The sequence below is a fragment of the Camelus dromedarius genome, chromosome 5 (genome assembly GCF_036321535.1).
Source record: "Camelus dromedarius isolate mCamDro1 chromosome 5, mCamDro1.pat, whole genome shotgun sequence".
Taxonomy (NCBI): domain Eukaryota; kingdom Metazoa; phylum Chordata; class Mammalia; order Artiodactyla; family Camelidae; genus Camelus; species Camelus dromedarius.
The window spans coordinates 90,607,445-90,623,923 of NC_087440.1; the positions used below are offsets into that span (position 1 = coordinate 90,607,445).

The window sequence follows — 16,479 nt, forward strand, 5'->3', positions numbered from 1 at the left end:
TTACCAGCTCCCTGGCCCTGGTGCCTGAGCTTGCCATTTGGCCTTAGCAGGACACAGAGTGATGCCAGCTTCTTGGAAGAGACAACAGGCAGGTTGACGTTGCTCTCCCGGGATCCCTGAAGAGGAGTTCCTTGCTAGTCACTACGTCTGTGCCAGAACTTGCCTGGCTGCCCGCATTTCAATTAAAATTGGAAACCCAGCTGGGACTTTTTCCTTGCTAGCATACTCCCCTCATTCATGGCCATGCTTGTAAGAACGACTCATGGGTACGTGAATGATGCTGGCCACAGGCTTAGACCCTCTGATCCCCAAACCAGCCACGTCTCATTTCTTAGGGGCAAGGCTTCATGGGGAAAATACCAACCTGGGGGGCGTGGCACTGCTCCCACTGGTACGTGAGAAACACTGGGCCCAGTGTGTTTGCTTTATTTATGACAGATTGTGCTTGGGGGAACTGGGGGGTCAGGGTAGCTTCCTTGCTGAGCTGTGGCTGTGGGGCAGGGGCTCTGGCTCTGTAGGAGACAGGGTGACCTGGTCCACTCCCCTTGGGGTCCATTCATCTCTAGGAGGGGTGCTTGACTCCACCCTTGTGACAGCCATTGCTCTTGCAGGATAAGGCTTTTTTGAATCAATTCCAGCTTCAGAAAAGCAGGATTGGTGTTGGTGCCTCTTTGTGGGCTGTGGGTGGAGGGTGGGCCACAGGACATATGCCTTGTTTCTGAAGAATGCTGCTGGGCCCATTTGTCTTCAGTGTTGAATCTGTGTTTAGGAGGACCTCCTGGAGGTGGTGGCAACCTTGCAGATCAGGGGCTGAGTCAGGATTATTGCTGAGTCACTGTTTGCTTTGGAGGCACGCCTTAGCAGGGACTCACAGCACCTATTTCAGTAAGCGCACCCCCCATCCACCTGAAAAATGACTTTTCTGGAGGTTGTGTAGTTTTTAGTGGTGGTGGGGGGGTGCTGCTGGTGAACATCCTGCCTTTCTGCCCCTCATTGTGTTTGAAGGAATATTGTTTGTGATCTGTTGTCTCATATATCCCAACAGCCAATCGCATCAGACTCATTGATTCCTGCCTGTTGAGACCTTCCAAACACAAGTCTCATTCTCTGGAAGGTTCTTTGATGTCTTCATCCCTCCAAGGTATGTGAAAGGATGCTTGACTGTCCTGCACACTTTTCTGTGCCCTGTGCCATCGGTGCTTCAGGAGGGCTTCACAGACTTGCCGTTGATTTAGGAACTTCACAGAGTTTTCTCTCTGTCTGTGGCATTTGTGTAACTTCAAGGGTGACTATTCCTGCTGCACTTGCTTTATTTATGGTGAAGTTTTGAAGTACATCCACTTCTCCAGAATCAGATTCTGCTTTGGAAGTACTCCTGGCCATGAAATCCCCAGTGGGGAGGAGACATGAGGGTTCCCCTGAGCAGGGGAGTGACTGCAGACAGACCCCAAACCGTGTGCCTTTGAATCCGGTCCATCATCTGGACCCAACAAGGCCGGGATGTGACGTCAGGGTTCCTTCATGGGACTTAGACAGGGCTCGACTGCCCTGAGTGGCTTTGATTCTTGCTGAGTCGTGTTCTGGCTTGGGCTCCCCACGGCTGCTCAGTGTTTAGATATTCAAAAGGTGGATATTCCTTCTATGTTTACAGGATTTATGGTTAATCATAGAGGAAAATCCACATTTTCAGTATCTAAAGTTGCTTTTAAAACATCTCTGAACACAAAATCCCCTACTGGGAAGACAGAGAAAGATTAACACCCCACCGCCAACACACACACACACACACATACACAGACACATACACACACATACACACACACACACACACACACACACACACACACACAGGGAGAGAAGGGAAGGTGATCCCAGCCCACATCTCCCTTGGTGAGGGGACAGGTGTCCTCCTGGAGCTGACAGTCCCCGCCGCCCCCCGCCCCCACCCCACCGGAGGCCCACGCTCAGGGCGCCTGTCCTGTGTTACCAGTATTTCTGACGGATTGTGTTCAGGTTCATGCTTTCCGGGACTAAATCCTTCTTTGGTATTTAAAAGGTGGATATTCCTTCTATGTTTATGTCATTTATGGTTAAACATAGAGGAAATTCCACGTTTTCAGTATCAAATGCTGCTTGGAAACATTCCTGGACTGAAACCACCGTCCGGGGAGCCAGGTGGGGGGAAGCCCCTCCAGGGTAAGTGGAAGACGGTGGACCCCAGCTCATGTGCCCCCTTTGTGCCATATGTCTGTGGACCGCCCCTCACCCCATCTTGGGGAGACCCTCCCACCGAGCTGCCGACTCAGGGCGGAGGCTGGGGTCCGACGTCGCAGTGTCTCCGGGGCAGCTCCGCAGGGCTTTGTGCTGTGTGGAGGGACTCGTTTCCGACGCACTGTGCGTCGGGTCCACCTTTGGTATTCAAAAGGTAGATTTTCCTTCTGTGGTTACATGCTTGCTAGCTAATCACAGAGGAGAATCCGCATTTTCAGTATCAAATGCTGCCCAGGAAGCCTTCTGGGGACTGACCCCGTGGTCTAGGGAGCGAGGCGGGCCGAGCCCCGGGCGCGGGGGCCGCAGGACACGAGCTTCATTCCCGCCGCAGCCCTGCCGCGCATCTCCCTCAGCGGCCCCTCTCCCGCTGAGGAGCCGGCCGGGCCGGGAGGCTGGGCCGTGTGGTCACAGTGGCGCCCGGGAGTGGGCGCCGCTGGCTCTGCTGTCTTGCTTCCGTGTTTGGTGAATTGTGGGTAGTTTTGTCCTTTCCAGAATTCAGACTTTCTTTGGTATTTAAAAGGTGGATATTCCTTCTATGTTTACGTGATTCAGAGATAATCATAGAGGAAAATCCATGTTTTCAGTATCAAATGCTGCTTGGGAAGTATTTTGGGGAGAGACTGTAGGGCTAGCCCCACCCCTGGGCCCCGGGGCCCGGGCAGGTGAGTGCATGTTGGGTGGACCACATGCCGTGTCTTAATGAAGGACGGAGGCCTGGAGCTCACCCACACTTGAGAGCCACGTCTGGCCAAGCAGCCCTCTCAGTGAAGACCACGTTGTGGGTCTGTTGTCTGCATATCTGTGGAGGTGTGTCTGTCCTACGTGACTTTCATTTTTGGTGACTCATGCGCAGGTTCGAGTTCTCCTGGACAGAATCCTTCTTTGGTATTTAAAAGGTAGATTCTCCTTCTATGAGTACATTATTTACGATTAATCATAGAGGAAAATCCACGTTTTCAGTATCAAATGCTGCTTGGAAACCTCCGAGGATGGGACGTCACCATCAAAGAAGAGAGGGAGCAGGGACAGACAGTGACAGAGCTCGCGCTTTGCAGGGGATGAGTCTGGCTGACTTGCGCTCGGCCTGTGCTGTGTGGTTACGAGGTTGTGGTCTCAGGTTACGTCATTGGCCTTGAGTGACTCCTGTTCTCCGTGTGCTCGCCATGTTGATAACGCATTTTCCAGAATGCCCTCTGCAGTCATCTTAGAGGATGCCTGGGCAGGCGGTCAGTTTTAGGAAGGGGCACTGGTCGGGGGACTGCTCCCTGGGATGCGGAAGGAAGAGATGTGTGATCCACCCACGGGTGCGAACTCCGCACGCAGCGGTGCGTCACTTGCCCGCTAACCCCGCGTATCGGATCTGTTTATCTTAGGCTTGCTCCTGGAGCTGAGGCCAACTTTGTCCCCGTGAGAGTGGCTCTCCCACCAGTGGGGTTGTTTGCTACTTGAAGAGAGATTTCCCTGCCTGTGTTTGCATCATTTGTAACGCATGGATAAGGGCGGGCTCTCTCCAAGGAGCAAATCCCGCCTGGGAAAGCATCTGGAAAACAAGGCGGACTTCAGGGAGCATCAGAGGCCAGGACTGCCATGGGGTAGGCAAGCACATGGTTGACCGTGGGGCACGTAGCTCTCTCTTACTGTTTGTGACCTGGCCTCTCGCCCTCCTCATCCCCTGCATCCTTCAGAGAACTTTCGGGACGAGATGCTGACTTTGGCGAGGGCAGTGTTTCCTTTTCCAAGCTGCTGTTGTGTGGAGAACGTTGATGCTTAACTTGATGACGAAGTGTCCCCGAGCTGCTACTCTGGCACATCTTCCCAGACGGGGTGCCAGGCCCAGGGAGGAGACCTCACGGTCAGCGTACGTCCCAGATATGAGAAAGAAGGGTCAACAGCAAGTCAGTGTCTAGTTTGTCCTGGATGTGTTGGGGTCCCAGGCCTCCATCCCCAGGGCATCCTTGGGCTGGCTTCTGGGCTGTAACATCCACTTGAGAGAAGGGAAGTAAGGGACCGGGGTGGCCCCAGGGCGCCGTGTTTTTATGGCACTTGCCCTGGGACTGTAAGCCCTGGTTCTCGGCCCACGGGCCTCCCCTTGGTCTCGTTGCCAACAGTGACGGGAGGGCCCGGGGCTACTGATGCCATGATCTGTTTGATGAGAGCTGGCCCGTGGGGATTCCACTTTCCTTTGGTGAACTTTGCTCTAGATGAGTGCTTTTGAGTACCAGCTCGGTGGTCTTCTGGACAGAATGCCAAGTTCGGGAGAAAGGACATTCGTCTTAACACTGCTATGCAAATTGTGAGCGGGCAGTGGATCCAGAGTGTGTTGGTTTTCGCTTATGCTGTTTTTCTTTAACAATGCATGCTCTTGTGTCTTCTAACTCCCAGCAGCCACTGTGTCACCAGGGGGACTTCCTGGAGGGAGAGGCTTTGGGCAGAGGCAGTGGTTTTGCAGGCCAGGAAGGGTTGTCAGCATTGGACATTTACTTTGTATGTCTGGGAGACAGTCCTGTCTTGGAGAGATGCTGGGAAGCCCAGCCCAGTGCGGGCCGGGGCGCCGTGTGCAGGGTCAGTGTTGTCACCGGCCCCTCCCCCTTGGTCTCAGGCCCGGCAGGAGGCGAGCCCCCTCTGGGGAAGATGCGGCGTGGTGCTCCCTGAAGCTGCTCTTTGGTACTTGAAGAGAGGATACCCTTTGTATGTTCACTTTATTAATGGCGAATATACAGGGGGAGACTCTTATTTGCGTATCAAACTCTGACCGGGAAGGCACTTGGACTCAGCTCCGTCTTCGGGACAGTGATGCTGTTGTCAGCCCCTCTCAGGTATGTCCTAGCCTCCCAGGCCCCAGCGTGGGCTTCAGCTGTAATGCAGGCCCTGGTCCTCCTCTGGGGGACAGCCCAGAGGCCAGGCCGTGCCGGCAGGGCCGGGGGCAGGGGCGGCTTTTGTGTGTGCTGTCTGTTGTCCACACTGACTGTGGTGGTGATTTGCTTTTTCAAAGGTGATTCGTATGTGGACCTGCCCTTTGTCACCACCAAGTCATACCCAGGAGGCTTCCCAGGACAGCGTCAAACTCAGGAGAGAGACCCTGATGTCAGACCCTTACAAGGGTGACGGATGAGGGAAGGTGGACCACAGAGCTCTGTGTTTGTGATGGTTCTAAGTCAGATGGACCAACCCCTGCGAGTCCACCCTGGAGGGCTTCCTGGAGGTAGCATCCACTTTGGAGAAGAGGCTGAGCTTTGCCTGACAGTGCTCCTCTCCGGTGTTTGGGAGAACACTCTCCTGCTCAGGGTCCCTGAGACGAATCTGTAAGAACTATTCTCTCTGTGATTTGCGGTTCGAGTCTTGCCTGGACGGCGTCCTCCACGAGAACCGCACGGCTCTGGGAAGGAGGCCCGGGAGTCGTCACCCCGGGCCAGGTACGTGGATGCGGGAAGGTCAGAGGGAAGTATTCCTGTCTCAGCGTTCGTCCTCTGGTCCTCTGACCTTCCTGCATTCCGTTCATCTCTAGGACGGCTGGAAGAAGACGCCTTTTGTTCTGTGTGAGGACATTTCTTGGGCTGTGTGACCATCCGCCTCGCACAGCCTGACCGCCGTGGGGTCCTCTGGCCCTGAGGCCAGCATCAGGGAAGGGGTATTGCAGCAGCCCCCCGGAGGAGAGCAACTGTCGTCTGGGAGAGGTGAGCACCTCACCTGGGGGGTGAGTTAGGTCACCTGCTCACCTGTGGCCTCTAGTTTCTGCTTCTTCACAGGGGCCCTCTTGAGGGCAGAGGCCGCCACAGGGAACTGGTCGTGGGTCTGCTGTCTCCGTTCCTGGGTGGTCCATGGAGTTTGACTCCTTTTCAGTATGAACTCTTTCCTAGCATGGCTTCCTGGGGGTAGGGAGGAGGCTGGTGCTGGGGCCGGACGTTGACAGCTATGCCCCTGTGGGAGGAATGGTGGGATGGTGACCACAGGGCATTTGCTTTATCTGCGATGAAAATTCATCCAGTCCCCTTCCCTCTGTGCATTACCAGGAGGACTTCCTGGAGGAGGTGCCCATGTGGGTCCACCCCCAGGGTTGTTCTGCAGAAAGTGAGAAGCTGAGTGCTGGGCGTGCCCTTGAAGGCCATGGGGTCGAGCTCCTTTTCAGGAACAGATCCTAATTGGGAGTGATTCCTGGAAATGATGCCGATTTTAGTGAAGGAGCACTGGCTTCCGTCCCTCCTTGGGCTCCGTGGGATGGAGAGCAGGCGGGTGGGCACACACCTGGCAGGAAGTGTTTGCCCCCTGGTCTGCCGATCCTGCATCTCCCACCCCCTAGGATGCTTCCCGGGAGACAAGGCCAGCTCTGTGAGCGGTAGCGATGGACCTGCCCAATGCTATTGTTTGGTACTTAAAGCGAGGTTGCCCTTTGTATATTCGGTTTTTTGGCATAGAATATACAAGGGCAAGCTCTCTGTGAGTATCAAACCTTGGACCCAGTCCACGCAAGGGATTCGGTATGTGTGTGCATGACCGTGTGTGTCCATTGGTATGTGGCATGTTGCTTCAGGGTTACCACTTTGCAGAGGTGCCTTCTCGGGTGCACGGCTGACTTGAGAGAAGGCGGTGGTCCTGGGAACAGCACCTCTCCCGTTTCTGCGGCGGGGCGGGGGGCCGTCAGGAGGCATGCACCGTGTGTGCGGTCTGGGTCTGGAGACCCCTATGTCGGGGTGGGTGTGGGCGGCGGTTACACCATCACTGCACGTGTCTACGCGGCGCAGGTGGACTGATCCACTAACCCTCAGCGTCTAATTCGTCTGCAGGACTGCGCCTTGAAGACCTGCCCCGTCCCTCCAAGGCAGCGGCTTTTTCCGTGCTAACCTTTGGTACTTGGAGAGTGGTTATCCCTGTCCTGTTCGTTTTGCTCGTGTCGAATCGTACAGGGTCATCCACTTTTTCAGTATCAAGAGCGCAGACCGTGGAGTCCGGCTTCCTGCGCTTGGGCCCCGCCTCTGACGCTGACTGACCCGCCCCCTCGGGCAAGGATTTCGCCGTGCGGTGCCCGCGGGCTCTCGCGCGGACTGGGGACCAGAGGGCTGCTGGGGGCTGGAGGACTTGAGACTTGTACGTGGCTTAGAGCAGAGCCTGGCGCTCGGCCCCTCCCAGGTCGTAGCCGGGATGCTCTGTGCTAGGGGACTGTTGTAATGGCGGTCTTGTTAAACTCTCTCCTTGGTGTTTTGGAGCTATGTTGGGGTGTGGGCGGCAAACCCTCCCTCAGGTATGTGAGTGGATTACCAAGCCCAGAGCTGGCGCTGGGGTTCCCAGGGGGTGGCGAGGCTCTTGAAGATCAGCAGGACAGCCTTCCCGTGATGGCTTTCGGAAACGAGGCCAAGTGCAGTGGGGGCAGGAGGCCCATGACAGCGGGGCCACTGAGAGCATTTGTTTGCTCTGGGTAAGGGGGACAGTCCTCGGATTCCTGGCCTCAGCAGCCGTCCGCCCTCTGCGGGACCCTCGGGCGAGGTCGCCGAGCAGAGCGAGGGGTAGCGCCGTGCTGCCTCCCTGGTGCTCAGAGACACGTCGTCCGTGATGCATGCGTTGTGTCTGCTGTGCACGTGGTGAGTGTGCACGTGGTGTGTGTGCACACATGCGTGGTGCGTGTGCGTGCACCTGGCTTTGCTGAGTTGTAGTCACTGTGCAACCTTGAGCCAGAGACCTGGAGGTGCCGGTGTTCCTGCCACGCTGCTGTTTCATACTCGAGGAGAAATTATCCTTGGTGTGTTCGCTTTCTTTGTGATGCATCATACAAGGACAGTTTCTTTTTGAGTATCAAATCCTGGCTCGTCGGCCTTCTTGGACCCCATGACAAACTCTGTAAAGAGACGCGTGTGTCGCCCCTCCTGGGGCTCGCGCCTGGCCGTGGCGCGGACACCAGAGCGCTAGCCTCGGGGCCCTGGAGGCGGGGCCAAGCTTGGCAAGGGGCCAGTGGGCTCCCTGGTGCTGCCACTAACCTGCATTGGTCACGAGTGTGCTCTGTGGGTGACCCAGCATTCAAGGCTCATCGAATCCTGTTCCTTGAAGGTGCTGCTTGGACAGGAAGCCAACTTTAGGGTCAGGTCATTGGTATCGGTTCCCCTTCCCCTGCCCGAGGACATGCCTGACCCCCGAGCATGTGGCTGAATCTCGCTGTGTGACGCTGACCCGCTAACCTGCCTTGTTCAGACTGCCTGTGGAGAACTTTCTGGAAGGGACGCTGACTTGGAGAAGACGCCACGCTCTTCTGGAGGGCACAGCCTTGTGGTGTGTAAAGAACAGCTGTCCGTAGTATGGCCTCTCTACTTATGGTGATTCATCCCAGACAACCACTGTTTCAGTATCCAGATTCACTTCACAAGCTTCCTCAAGCATGGTGCCTACTTCAGCAAGAGGACCTGGGCGCCTGCCGCACCACGGAGCGCAAGTGAAGGGCTGTAAGAACTAATTCAGTGACCTCAGGATGCAAGCCGTCAGTGTGACTTCCCTGAGCGAATCCCAGCCTTGGGAGGGGACACAATTCCGGTGCTCAGAGCTGTTTGGAAGAGCTCGTTTGTTACTTGTCCGTCTTTCTCTTCTTGTTAGTGAATCTCAGCCACGAGGAGCTCCTTGGAGATGCTATTGTCAAGTGTCTCTGGGCGGCTAGACAGTGGACTGGGGCATCTGGGTCCCACACCCCCTGATCTTTGGCGTAAATTCTGAGCATGGAAGACTTCCTTGAGGAGATGCAAAATTAAGGAAAGCACAGTCCATTTCCTGCAGCCACTACCGTTTGGTCCCTCTGAGGAGCTGTCTGTTGACTATTTCTTGTATTCCTGATGGACACGGCACGGTAACACGCTTCTTTTGGACTCATTTCATCATAGAGACTCTCACATGGAACACAGACCCTGGGAATCAGACACTGGGGTCAACGGCATCTCTGGGTTGGTGCGTGCACGCGTGTGTGCGTGGATGTGTATGTCTGTGTGTGCGTGTGTGTGTGTCTGTGTATGAATTGTTGGCTAAAGCAGTGTTTCTCAAACTTTAACATGCTTCTAAGATTTTCATCACCTAGGGATCTTGTTAAAAGGCAGATTCTGATTCAGGGACCAAGATTCTGCATTTTTAGCAAGTTCCCAAGTGATGCTAATGCTACTGGCCGGTGGACAACGCTCAAAACAGTTTGGGGCTGGAGATGGTGTGCTTGATTTGTGATGTGTGTCCCCTGCTCCCCCTCTTCCACATGCCGCCCATCACAAGAACACTTCCCAAACCGACACCCTGCTTTTCAGTTCGTGAACAATGGTTTTCTGCGATGAGCTCGCTTATGCATAAACGTCATGGGATCACTCTCCCTTATAATCAAATCCTGCCTCCGAGGGCTTTCCAGATACAAGGCCTGCATCAGGGAGAGGCCACCTGTGTCAGCCCCGTGCAAGACTGAGTTGCCAGGTGCCGGGTCAACAGCTGGAGCCATCGCATCTGTGATCCTCCATTTCCAGTCAGTCCGAAGCAGTGTTCCTGGAACTGAGGCCATCTTTTGGGGAGCCCCTGTCTCGGGGACCTGTGATGCACTCTGTTTTATCAAAAAAGGTATTATCATGACGGCTGTGCTTACCTGTAACACAAATTTATCTGTTGGCCTCTTCCAGCCATCAGACCCCACCTCCTAGGAATGCCCGGAGGAGGCTTTGGTGTGTGTGTGGGGGGGGTTGCATCTGTTCTGGGAGGCTTTCTGTGCACGGCGGTTCCAGTCTGGGTGTTTGGACTTTGGGGTCGGGGCCAAGCCAAGGCCCGGGGCCCAGGGTATGGGAACGGACGACTGATGCTGGCACGTGGGCTCTCTTCGCAGGATGTGGGTACCTGGCTCCCTGGCCCTGAGATTCAGCTCATGCGGGGAAGAAGCTTCCGGAGGCAAAGACGACGGTGGGGAAGAGGCCGTGGTTTTCGTTTCAGAACTATTCAGGGATATTTGAGGAGAGGTTATCCGTGTCATGTTCGCTTCGTTCATCATGAATAATACATGGTTAACCTCTTTTTGAATATCAAACTCTGCCTCGGAGGGCCGCCCGCACAGGAGACGTGAGAGCGTGTGCCTTGTGTGAGCTGGGAGCCCGGGGCCCGGCTGGTGGTGGGAGGGGCCCGGTGCTGCTTTGCTGTGGTTTTGCAGTGACCTGGATGTGTTTGGATGATTTGTACAAAGCCGCCCCCCTCTCCGCCCTGTTCCGTCCGGCCTGCCTTGGAGTGCGGGTGTGATGTGGGGTTGGGGGGTGGTGCTTTGCGGATCTGTGGTTGGAACTTTCTGAGTCCACATCACTGCATGGCCGGCCAGTCAGTGGGGCCTGACGGGTGAGCCCCACCCCGGGGCTGGAGCTCTCCTGGCTCTGGTCCTCCAGTCCCAGTCCTTTGCAGGGTGGCTCCAGCCTGGTGGGGAGAATGTGGTTTCCGCCCTGTGGGACACTCGAGGAGAGATCACTTCCTTCACAAAGACTTCTCTGAGGACAATCTACTTCCGAGGGTCAAGCCCCATCGGGGGCAGCTCCCCGGGCACAGAGCCACCATCTTCCCAGGTGGGTGAAAGGCACTCTGATTTCTGCTCTGCCTCCCTGTTTGTCTCCGGGGTCACTGACCCCCCGGGTCCACTTCTTCCCATAGGTTTCCACAAGGTTCTGCCAGCAGAGCCAGTGGGGTTTCCTGTCCCACCACCGGGCCCTTGAAGAGACTGGCCCCGACCCGCATTCCCTCCCTCGCTCGTAAGGAAGACTGCTCAGCCTCTACACCCGACAGCGCCTCCCGCGCAGAGCTGGCTTTGGGATCACCCCTGGTTACGGGGACAGGATCCCAAGCTTGGTGAAGGGTGGCGCCCCTGGGCCCTGCCCCTTCCAGGATCCTCTCCATGTTGACACCTGGGGGTGGCTGCAAAGCCCCGCGGCTCCCCATCTTCGTGGCTCTGTTCTCTTTGTGGTGACAAGCCCAGCAGACGAGTCCTTTTGTAGAATCAGTTCAGGACAGACGCCTGTTGGGGACGCCAGCTTCACAGTAAGAGCCCTGTCCACAGGTATGTGACTGCACAGTGGGCCCTGGGCATGCACTAGATCGGTGGACGTGCCCCTGGTCCACCAACACGGGAATTTCCTCCGTCCTCAGGTGATTGCGCAGAAGTGACCCGAGCTTTGGAGACGGGACGCAGGTGTGCTTGTCGGCGTTGGCACGTGAGGTCTTGGGGATGCTCTTCGTAACCGTGTGGTGGATGTTCTGGCACCGTGGAAGACTGAGAGGAGGTGTCCCGCCTTCAGGGCAGGGTTCTGTGCCCCCCTCACTGGGTCCACGGGGAGAGGGTCAGCGTGTGAGGATCCCCGGGCCCTCAGAACACAATCAGTCGTCTGTAGGGACTTTGGGGACCAGGTCCGCCCCATCTCTCTCCCTCGAAGAGAGAGGTTCGGTCCGGGGATGCTGTATGTATGGCTGTATCACTGGTCATTCAGCTCCTGCTCTTCTTCTGCCCATGAGGACCGCCTGGGGAAGAAGGCAGCTCTCTTCCAGGGAAAGGTTACTGCTCTCTGTGTCCATCCAAAGTCTAGGGAGGGCTGGTGTGACCCGTGACCATCAGCATCTGCTCTGCCCCACCCAAAGGCACCATCCATGGCGGGGTGCCTCTGCCGCTCTTGCTCTGTTACAGACGCAGTGCCGTAGTGCATTCTTCCTGGGCATCATCCCACCTTCAGGAGGAATGGCCTTCCCTAGTGCTTGAGAGAATGGCGCATCTCAGAGCCTGTGCTCAGTGAGGGTGAAGCCACAGGGTCCCCAGCAGTGGCATCGAGGCCTTGAATGCTTAGCTTCCCAGGCTGAGCGTGTCAGGGCTGGCTATTGGGGCTTCACTGTGTTTGCAGCTGATCACATCAGAGCCGCTGTTTTGCAGGACAAACTCCCACATGGAGATGCACTCCAACTGGAACTCTAACCAGAGGACAGGGTGTGGCCCATGATAGGGGAATGGATGGTTGATCAGAGAACATACATTTTATCAATGATGTATGTCAACTGATCCACAGTCCCTGCCTATCCAGTGACTTCTCAGGACAGACTCCGGGAGAAGAGGCGGTGATTCCTTGTCCAGGCTAGTACCTGGCCCTTCAAAAGACCTTCTTGCCGGGTTGGCTCTATTTATGCTGAGTCATAGAAGGGAAAGTTTGTGTTTTTAAGTCTTGATCGTGCCTCAGAAGCTTCCTGGGAAGACCTGTTGGCATCAGCCGCTTCCCAGGGGAAGGAATGCATGGTTGGCCAGAGAGCACTGACACACGTGGTTGGCCAGTGGGCTTTATCTACAACGGGCAACGTCCAATTCTCCTAACCCTCAGTCCCCAGTTCGTCCTCAGCAGGACTAGCTGGAGGCAAGGCCGGCTCTGGTGAAGACTTGGTTCCTCAGCATAAGCCTTCGGTACTTGAAGAGCGGTTATCCCTGCTGTGTTCGCTGTATTTATGACGAATCATACAGGGACATCCAGTTTTTCAGTATCAAATACTGCTGTGGAGGGCATCCTGGGCAGCGTCCAGCCTTCAGAGAGGAGGTCTTGGTTTGTGTACCCACCCAAGGTATGTACGTGGAAGGCAGAGCCCAGCGCACACGCGTCCTTCGTGACACATGGCACTCCCTGGTGGCACCCATGACTAGAAGCTGATCTATGTGGAAGGTGATTGCCCAGGAGGGCTGGGATCTTCTGGAAGGAATGCCGGTATCTGCCTCACACCGTCCTGAGGGGCTGACCAGTGAGAGCCCCGCGCACACAGACTGCCCGCTGCCCGTTGCGAGTGAAGCCCCTCCTTTCGAAGAAGGAGCCCCGGAGAGCGTGCGAATGCGAGGGCCCAGTGGCGATGCCGGCCGACACCGAGTTGGTCGTCCCTACTGCATTTGCTCCAGGAAGGACTTTCTGCTTGTCCACTCTTGCCCAGGAAGGCTTTCTGGAAGCACTGCCAACCTCAGGGAGACCTGTGGGCATCGCATCTTCCCAGGGTGCATGGAGAGTTTTAGCGGAGCAGAGTCTACTCTGTGTCTCTGACGAGCCTCACTTGGCTCCCGGCCCCGCAAGACCTGGCCCCGCAAGACCCGGCCGCTTTGAGAACTGCTGTGGGGAAGGAACAACTGCTTTGCACCTGATGCTCTTTCAACAGGGCTCTTTCTTGACATTATCAGATCATCTTGTTACTGGTGTGACCACACTGCTAATGAACTGTCCCTGAATTGATCAATCAACGAGGAGTGACTCAGTCATTTCACAAACAATGATCGAGTGTGTACTATGTTCTAGATGCTTCTAGACCTTAGCTGTTTCCTCTAAACTGAGGATGGAGCAGTGAGCAAGGTCAAGTCCTTGCCCACGTAGACTTGACAATCTGGTGGGAGAGATGGATAAGAAAACCAAACCGTGAAACAGTCTGGCCCACTGTTAGGCACTCTGAAGCGCAGGACAGCAGAGCAGCGTGTGAGGAAGACGCCCCCGCAGAGCGGGCGCTTCTGTTCAGCGCGGGCCTGGAAAGGTCCCTCTGGGAAGGGGACATGGGAGCCACGTGGGGGCTGGGTCAGCTGGAGCGTTTCAGGGGGGTGTGGCACACGAAAGCCACCTGGCGTCCTTGAGAAAAAGCGAGAAGCTCTGCGGGTGTGGACTGAGCTACGGGGTGAGAGAGGCCCCCTCAGAGGTGGGGCGCACGCGGACTTTATTCGGAGGGAGGGAGGCGGGGCCTGTGTTGAAGAGGTCTCTCTCTGAGCACAAGGGTGACAATCAAGAGCCCGCGTGGGGGCTGTTGCATAGATGTAGGGAGCTCAGGCTAGGATGGGGGCCCCCGCAGAGGCAGGAGCCACGGAGCACGTGGGATGTCCCAAAGGTGGAGGCAGCACCCATCCAGGGCTGGACTGGATGAGCCTGGCCCGGGTCAGGAGGGAGAAGGTGGGGCAGGCGCTGAACCAGAGGTTCTGCAGGTGTGATCATCGCTGAGTGGGGATTCTAGAGAGTCGAACTTTGGGAGAAGGTGTCATGACCAGTATTGCCAAGATCCAAGCTGAGGCCGTGACCGTGGGGCTGAAGGGCCAGGTAGGATGCAGGCAGATGTAACTGGAGGTGAGGCCGTCCCCAAGCCTACGTGGGGGAGCTGGGTCCAGTGTTGATAAGTGGTCATTGCCAAGGTGGAAAGCAGGAGATGTTCCAGGAGGAAGATGGTGACCCAGAGCTGTCAGGGAGGACCAAGGTGGCCGTGACCAGGGAGTGGGCAGTGAGGTCTGATGAATATGCTGGAAAGAACTGACATTTTGAAAGGAAAAGAGAGGGAAAACGGTCTGGAGCGATGAGCAGGGACGCCGTCTACCCTCTGCCAGGCTTTGGTGCAGGAAATGAGAGGACAGCCGTCCCTCCGGGGGTGGAAGGTGGAGCACATGGTGACGGCCCTGGGCCAGATGTGCCGTGGAGGGGCTGTGCGGCACGGAGGCAGGGTGGGGGATGGGCTCTGACATTGAGCCTTGGGGTGTGAGGCTCAGAGCCTTCCAGTGGTGAATGCGGGAAGTGGAATGTGGTCCTGCTGGTCTGAGGTTGTAGGGGAGAAGGTGGGTGAGTGACTTGTGATGCCACCCTTCTTGGAATTGCTTTCTTGGGGGCTTCCCCATGGGAGATGGGTGGTGAAAAGGAGAGGGTGGGGAGGGATTGGGGTCTCCCGGGATTGTGAAGGGTTTGGGGGAGCCTCCCTCAGATCACCCTGAGGGCCTGGGCTGGGCTGACTCTCCGTGAGTACCCCGGGTCTGGTGGATCCCACCAGTCACAGAGGCGCTTGGCCAGTGCCTCACTGTGCCTGATGGAGGTGCAAGTGTGCCCCGTCGGGAAGTCTGAGGTCCCCGCTCAGAAACCTTGGGGTCCATGCACACATGGAGAGTTCCTGACCTGTGACGAGTTCATCTTGTGATGTGCAGCACGTGGCCCCCTCTTCCTGTTCCTAATCCCTGGCCCTGAGGACTCAGGAATGCAATTGCATCTCCAGGAAAGGGGCTCTGTGTCAGCACCACTCCAGGGGAGGTGAGTGGACAGTCCCCCACATTCCAGCATGTTCTCAGGACACACGTCCATCTCACTAATGCTCGGTGTCCAATCTGCCCACAGGACGGAGGCGGGAGGAGACCGCAGCCGTCGGCCAAGTGGAAGAGGACCCCCTGTCTGTCTTGTCTCTGCTTGTCTGTGGTACTTGAAGAGAAGTTGTTCGTGGTGGATTCGCTTTACTTATGACGAATCATTCACGGACAACAATTTTTTCAGTACCAAATACTGCCTCTAAGCACTTCCCAGACACAATGGCAGCTTCAGGGAAGAAGTCTTTGTGTTCAGAGCCACGTGGAGAAGACGAGAAGGGTGGCTGGCCAGGGCCACGGGCTTGACCTAGCTGTAAGTCATCCGGTCCACTGACCTGAGCACCCTCCTCCTGGAGGAGGCCTTCCTGTGGGCCACGCCACCTCTGGGGAATGGCTGTGGTTCTGTCACCAGGGTCACCTGACAAGACTTTGGACAGAGACCAACTTCCGGAAGAGATGCTGGTGTCAGCACCATCCAGGGTGTGTGACAGGTTGACCAGAGGGGCAAGCACTCTGTTCACCCTATGGGCCACCTAGTCACCAACCCTCAGCACCCACCCCACCTGCCCGGAAGACTTGGAAGCAGTCCTGCCAACTTTGGGAGGCGGCAGTGGACTTGGGGCGGCGGCCGCTCTGTGGATGCGGACAGTTGGGGGCGGGGGGGGGGCGGAGTGGGGCGTGTTTGCTTAAAATGTGATGACTCATCGTCGGGCGGTCCACCCTTCTCACTACCGCAGCCTCCTTGAAGTGTTCCTGAGACAGGTCGTTGCCTTCCAGGGAGGAACCTGAAGCCAGAGGGCCAGCTCCCCTCCAAGGGGTGTGCCTGGTCGCTGAGTAGGTGCTTACTGATCAGACACGGCCCCCCGTCCTCTAACCCCCCGCATCCGTCTCTCCACAGGAGGGTCCATGGAGAGGATTCCCGCCTTGGGAAGCGGCCACGGTCCTCGGGGCAGGGCCGCTCTGCCGTAGGGCCCGAGGGGCGCCACGATGCGCCACGCGACGAAGGCTCTAGGATGGCACCCCTCCTGACCCAGGAGGGCCGGCGGGACCCGCCCGCCCGCTTGGGGTAAGTGCGTCTCGGGTGAGCATGCAGTGAACGCGCTAGTATGTCACTCGGCCCACTACCCAGTATT

General features: G+C 56.7%; 2 long non-coding RNA genes across 3 annotated transcripts; both read left to right on the forward strand.

Annotated features, from left to right (window-relative positions):
* The first annotated feature begins 2,636 nt into the window (after positions 1-2,636).
* LOC135321348 (uncharacterized) lies at positions 2,637-7,074 on the forward strand. The gene is made up of 3 exons (XR_010381089.1): positions 2,637-5,087; positions 5,264-5,684; positions 5,777-7,074. It is a non-coding gene; the product is annotated as an uncharacterized LOC135321348 (long non-coding RNA).
* Positions 7,075-7,209: 135 nt separating this feature from the next.
* LOC135321349 (uncharacterized) lies at positions 7,210-14,905 on the forward strand. Of its 2 annotated transcripts, none has more exons than XR_010381090.1 (3): positions 7,210-10,811; positions 10,897-11,299; positions 11,389-14,905. It is a non-coding gene; the product is annotated as an uncharacterized LOC135321349 (long non-coding RNA). The 2 variants fall into 2 exon arrangements; XR_010381091.1 differs by having other exon boundaries at positions 7,210-9,834; positions 10,094-10,811; positions 10,897-14,905.
* The last annotated feature ends 1,574 nt before the right edge of the window (positions 14,906-16,479 follow it).